This window comes from Dendrobates tinctorius, unplaced genomic scaffold, assembly GCF_039654945.1.
Source record: "Dendrobates tinctorius isolate UK_male_01 unplaced genomic scaffold, ASM3965494v1 ptg000073l, whole genome shotgun sequence".
Lineage (NCBI taxonomy): Eukaryota > Metazoa > Chordata > Amphibia > Anura > Dendrobatidae > Dendrobates > Dendrobates tinctorius.
In genome coordinates, this window is record NW_027361741.1 from 11,065,256 (window position 1) to 11,072,397 (window position 7,142).

Sequence of the window (7,142 nt, forward strand, 5' to 3'; positions counted from 1 at the left end):
GACGCCGAGGGAGCCGGAGGCCGGGCGCGGGAACGCGCCGAGAAGCAGGAGCGCTCCGGGAGGAGCGCGCAGCGAGGTAAGTAGAGACTGGAGCTGAAGCCGGGACTGGAGCTGTGACAGTACCCCCCCTTTACACCCCCTCCTCCTAACGTTGGTGAGAAACCGTCTCATAATGCGAGGAAGCATCAATATTCACCTGGGGTTCCCATGATCTCTCCTCGGTACCGAAACCCTTCCAATCAATCAAAAACAGAGTTTTTCCTTTAACAGTCTTCATAGCCAAAATATCCCGTACCTCAAAGGTGTTATCCGAGCTACACGATTGGGAGGTTTGGGAAGGCACAGAGTGGAAGTGGTTAAATACTGCTAGTTTCAGGAGAGATACATGGAAGGTATTGGGAATCTTTAGTGAGGCGGGTAATTTCAACTTGTAGGCCACGTCGTTGATGCAACTTAAGACCTCAAAGGGGCCAATGTAACGTGGACCTAACTTGTAGGAGGGAATTTTCAACCTGATATGCCGGGAAGCTAACCAAACCTTATCCCCAGGGCGATACGTCTCTTGTCGGCATACCACTTCATTCTGAGGCTGGCACTCTCAAGTCAAGAGCTACTTTGGTCTCTCTCCAAATCTGAGAGAAGTCCACAGACAAGGAATCCGCTGCCGGCACACCCAAGGTAGGGGACACGGGAAGGGGAATGCCGGGGTGTTGACCAAAAACCACAAAAAAGGGAGACTTGGAGGAGGCTTCACTTGGATGATTGTTGTAGGCGAATTCCGCCCAAGGAAGAAGAGAGACCCAGTCGTCCTGATGAGCATTGGAAAAATGCCGAAGGTAAGAAGTTAGTGCCTGGTTGACTCGCTCAACTTGACCATTCGACTGGGGGTGATAAGCTGAAGAGAAATCCAATGTTATCTTCAGCAATCCGCAGAGAGCTCGCCAAAAACGGGAGGTAAACTGGACCCACGATCTGAGACAATATGCTGAGGGGAAACCAAAGAAGACAAAGAAGACAAATGAGGGATAAATTGCCTGTAATAATTGGCAAAACCCAAAAACCGCTGAATTGCCTTAACTCCGTGGGGACGTGGTCAATTGAGAACTGCCGAGACTTTCTCAGGATCCATCGCTAATCCTGCGTTCGAGACGATGTAACCAAGAAAAGACAATGAAGTTTGCTCAAAGAGGCATTTCTCCAACTTGGCAAAAAGGTGGTTCTCTCTGAGATGTTGGAGGACTTGGCGGACGTCTCGGCGATGTGTTGCCAGATCAGGGGAGAAGACTAAGATGTCGTCAAGGTAGACTACGACACAGGAGTAGAGGAGATCTCGAAAGACATCATTAACGAGTTCCTGGAATACTGCAGGTGCGTTGCAGAGCCCAAAGGGCATAACCAAATACTTGTAGTGCCCATCTCGCGTGTTAAACGCAGTCTTCCACACGTCCCCAGAGCGTATGCGAACCAGATTATAGGCCCCTCGTAAATCAAGCTTCGTAAACATACGTGCTCCCTTCAAGCGATAAAAAGGCTCAGAGATGAGAGGCAGTGGATATTTATTCTTCACCGTGATTCGATTCAGGCCACGATAATCGATGCACGGGCGCAGGGATCCAGCTTTCTTCTTTATGAAAATGAAGCCTGCTCCTGCAGGGGACGGAGACTTCCGGATGAAGCCTCTGGCCAGGTTGTCTTGGATGTATTCAGACATGGCTTGGGTCTCTGCCGAGGAGAGAGGATAAATCCTTCCACGAGGCGGAGTGGTACCAGGAACGCGCTCAATGGGGCAGTCGTAGGGACGGTGCGGAGGAAGAGTCTCAGCCTCTTTCTTGTCAAAAACATCCAAAAAGTCACAGTAAACCGACGGCAATCCATAGGGAACAAGGGAAGAATGAGGGGTACCTACGGGACGTACCGACAGCAGACACCGAGCCCGACAAGATTCCCCCAGCGCAAGACGTTGCCGCTATGTCAATCTAAGGTGGGCTCGTGGAGCCGCAGCCAGGGAAGGCAAAGCAGGATAGGATGAGAAATACCTGATAAAATGTAAAAAGTAATTTTCTCCTTGTGCAGAGCCCCTACTTGCAACTCTACCTCATGAGTGACTAGAGTAACTGTCTCTAGCAGTGGTTGACCATCTACGTAGGCGAGAACTAAAGGATTTTGCAAGACCCTCACGGGAACAGAAAGTTATTAACCTCCTCTAGCCTAATAAAATTCCCGGCGGCACTCGAGTCCACATAGGCCACTAGAGAAGCCCGCTTCCCACCAACATGCAAGAGGAGAGACAAAGTGAGGGGGAGAGAGGTATCACATACACCTAGGGAGGCCTCTCTTACCTGGCCTAGGCGGAGAAGTTTTCTGGACGAACCGGGCAAGTTCGGATGAGATGGGAACCGCTACCGCAGTAGAAACACTGACCGTGAAGGCTCCTCTCCCTACGACGCTGATCAGAGAGCTTCAGGCGGTCCACCTGCATAGGTTTGGGTGCCGGAGATGAAGGGAGACTCCTAGGTCGAGGACTGGGTGGTCTGCAGACAGAAGAAAATGGACGAGAGACCCTTCTCTCCCTGGCCCGTTCTTGAAACCGGAGATCAATCCGAGTGGCTAAAGAGATTAAATCCTCCAGGTCTGTTGGGGTGTCGCGACCAGCGAGCTCATCCTTTATACGACTTGAAAGGCCTCACCAGAAGGCGCCCACCAAGGCCTCGTTATTCCAACCTAAGTCGGAGGACAGGGTCCTAAACTGTATAGCGTACTGGCCCACAGTTAGAGAACCTTGGCACAGGTTAAACAAAGCCTCAGTGGTGGAGGCTAAACGACCCGGTTTGTCAAAAACCCGACGGAAAGTATCAAGAAAAACAGAAAGCTGGGTAACTACCGGGTCATCGCGCTCCCAGAGAGGATTGACCCAAGCCAAAGCATCCCCCTCCTGATGAGAAATGATGAAGGCCACTTTGGCTCGATCAGTGGGGTACTGCTGGGGCAGCAGTTCAAAATGGAGGCGGCACTGATTTATAAAACCCCGGCACAATTTAGCATCACAGCAATACCGGGGTGGTTTGGCTAACCTCGGAGGAGGATGGGAATCCACAACAGGAGGGGCAGATGCGGCCGAGTGCAAAGAAAGCAACCGACCATCCACCGAAGCCATGTAGCTGAGGATATGTGACTGTGTGTCTCGCTGCTGAGCCAATTCCTGTTGCAAGCCAGCCAACTGGGTGGCGTTACCAGGGTCAGAGGACTGGAGAGCGGAAAGGCGCGAGTCCATTGTTTTCATAAAGGACATCATGCGCGTTTGGTTCTCCCAAAGGAAAACTAACTCTTTTTGGGCAGCCGTGGCTCCAGCGGGGTCCATGGCCTGGTTATGCTGTTACGGTGTTGCTGGTACATAAGAAGAAAGCAAAAGTACCCGGAAGTGGACCCTCTGGGTCACGGCTCCAGAGCCCCCGAGGGCGAGCGCCCAGGTGAGGACCACCCCCTATACAGGGAGTGTTAGGGATAGAACCGCGACAGCCGGAACCAAAGGGACAACTGGGGCAATAGACAGGTAAGGAGGCACAGACATATCCGTATAGTAGGACACCAGGAAACACAGAGACCAAGCGGGGCACTGGACCGGAGAGCCGGGGGAGACAAGGACTGGAGGCTGCAATAGAGAAGAAGCACGATGATGTACTTAGGCGAGAGGAAGGCAAACAACAGGGAAGGAAACGGAGTGGGATGAGAAGGCAGCAGGAGCAGGTCAGAGGAGGTGAAGCAACCAGGGAGACACGGAATGCAGAGCACAGGGGGGGCTGACAGAGACGGCGCAGGCAGAGGACAAGGGTGCGGAACACAGAGACAGAAAACACAGCGCAGACGGAGGCAAAGGAGAAGGGCCTGAGAACACAGTGAACGCCGCGCAAGACAGCGTCACCGCATTTGATAACCAGGCGTCTTAGCTGTCCAGACGCCGAGCATATGTAGCGGTGGGCGCCGCCATGTTGGGGGCGGGACCAGCGCGTCACACTACCCAGGAGGCTGCGCGCCGGGAGTCAAGCAGTGCGCAGGTGTCCGACACCGAGGGAGGCGGAGGCCGGGCGCGGGATCGCGCCGAAAAGCAGGAGCGCGCCGGGAGGAGCGGCCAGCGAGGTAAGTGGAGCTGAAGCCGGGACTGGAGCCGTGACAGGGATCTTTGGTTAAAACAAGTTATCACCGATCCATGTGCTCTACAGGATAGGTGATTGCTTACGTCAGACCATTAGAAACTGCATCAATCACAAGCATGATGTTTTATCCCTGACAGAACACTTATCCTCATTTTAAAATGCTGCGGCAGGTGGGATTTGTGACCGCAGCTCCATTCATTCTCTTTGGGGCTTCCAGAAAAAAAAACAAGCGCAGTGCTCGCAGCCACTGAGGGAACGAATGGATCAGTGGTCAAGTTGCACATGACGCTCCAGTCTAACAGGGATAAAAGTTCCACATTCTGCCGATTGGGTCAAAGCAGTCAGACCAATCCATGTTATCACTAATCCTGTGGGGAGGTGATTGCTAGGGTTTGCGGATCAAACAAAATCTAAATTAAAGTAAAGTGCGATCACAACCCGGGGTCCAACGTGCGGTGATGGGAAACCACAGCTAGTATACAGTACAATGGCGGAGTGAAGCTGTGAGCAAGCACCGTAAACACAGAGTTAAAAGGTCACTCAGTGTGAAAAGAGTGCTAAGTACTGACTGTTACTCCACATAGCGGTACTACAAGAGAGCACTCAAGACTATACCCTGTTAGACTTCACAGAAGTATAGTGGTAATGGCGTTAGTTGGGGTCCCTATAGCTACCTCCCAGAAAAGTCTAAGCTGGTGGTTGCGCTTGCTCTGACACTTGGTTGTGCGATGCACGTACGAACACGGGTCGTTCGGAGTCAGATGCTAAAGCCAAATGGGAGTTCCCACCCTACACTGCCTGCCTAGACACACACTCGCAGTGCTAGTAGCTGCACATGTGCACACAGGGTGGTAATTTGGTAACGTATATGTAATAACCCGCAGGTACTGAGGATGTCGCCATGGATCAGAGACAGACCAAGAGTTAAAGGGTTTAATTACAGGAGATAGATTCTCCTCACAGGGAGGAGCAGTCAGGGGATTAAATGAGTAAGAGTAACAATATAAAACTACTGAACAGTTATGCAGAGTTGAGACGGTTCGACTGGAATCAATATGACTTATCAGTCTGGGGAAAGCTTGATTGCAAGGTCTCTCTCTACCACGTTGGCACCATCAACAGCAGAGCTCACAGTCTCTGTAGTCTCCTCTGGATGTAGCTGGTACCTCAGGGGTTAAGTCTCTGCAGTCTCTTCTCAGTGTGAAGCTGGGACCTCAGGGGTTAAAGCAGGAGCATGGAGATGCTGTGAACCTGAGTCTCCCCTGCTCTAAGTCTCTGTATGGTACGCTGACAGTCTCTCTGCAGTAAAGATGCTGCACACACTGGGAAGTCTCTTGGCCACACTCAGGGGCCCCGGCTTGTCACTGCGGTCCGCAGTCCTGCGCACTCGGATCACTGTCTTTGCACTGTCAGGGGGAAGATCTCCTCTGGTCACGGAGGCTACCGAATCCACGTACTCACATAGTGCGTGCTGTATGTCTCGTACTTCAGTCCCAGAACTCTGACGGGGAGTTCTCTCTTTTTCTGGGGTGCGGTGCTGCAGCCTGCTTTCTCTCTGGCATGCTCTCCCCTGTCTCTGGCATGCTCTCCTCTGTGCCTGGCGTGCTCTGCTTTCGCGCCCTCTGCCTACACACCTTCCGGTCAACTGCCCCTTCCTCTTCCTCCCTACCCCTTGCAGTCACATGGTCCTGTCCATCCAGGGCGGAAAATCTTCCCCCCGCCAACCCTGCTGTCTGGCTAAGTGGTTCCGGATAAGGGGCAGGGAAGGTAACCTCCTTTGGGCTCTTCACCCCCTTACATATCCACCAACACACCAAACACATATGATCTTAGCACACTACAGAGAACCTTTTATATGTTCCATTTAAGTCCAGTCAGACAGGACCTTGTTCGTGGACCAATCCGGACTTGCCACATCTCCTGAGCAGCTGACGACCATCCACCAATGAGAGGTTGCCACCTCACTAGCATGCTCAGTAGGGTGATTTCCGGACTTAGCCTCTGGAAAGTCTGTTCACTGCTGCCTGTTGCTAGATACTATAGCTTTGGAGAGCCAGCACTAACCAAGTGCACAACACGAGTCTGAGCAAGACGCTGAGACCGAATCGACATCTCTGCTGAGCATCACCCACTGCGGTTGAAGCTGAATGGGAGACCGCAGAAGGAGACAAAGCTTGAGATTCACCCTGTGCATCACTAATGACAGTATACACAGGATCTCTGTGTATAGTGTCTAGGTAACACAGTGATCACCAGTGATATTATACACAGGAGCTCTTATAATGTCAGTGTACAGGTAATACAGTGATCAATAGTGACAATATAAACAGAAGAACATTATATAGTCAGTGTACAGGTAATACAGTAATCACCAATGACCTTATACACAGAAGCTACAAATACCACACCATGGCCGGACAACATATTACCACTACATAGTGCCGGAATGCTACATTACTGATCATTAATAAAAAAAAAACCAATACTAATATCACCATAAGTGCCATTATACACAGGAGATCTGTACTTAGTATACAGTTTCTGTGTACAGGTAATACTGTGATCACTGGAGACATTATACACAGGAGCTCTGTATATAGTGAGTGTACAGGTAATACAGTGATCACCAGTGACATTGCACACAGGAGCTCTGTATATAGTGTGAGTGTACAGGTAATACAGTGATCACCAGTGACATTATACACAGGAGCTCTGTGTATAATGTGCGGGTACATGTAATACACTGACTTACCAGTGACGTCTCTAGTTGGAAGTCCTTCATCTTCACTTTTCTTCTTCTTATGGCGCTGTTATGATTGGGTCACCGAGGAGGAGAGCAAGCCCAAGCTAAGCCACAGCAAACTAGAGAGGTTGGTAACTAAGCGGATTGCAGACCCCTGATCCTATCCACACAACTAGCAGTAGCCGTGGAGCATGCCTACGATGATCCTAGACGCCTCGGCACAGCCGGAGAGCTAACTAAGCCAAAAG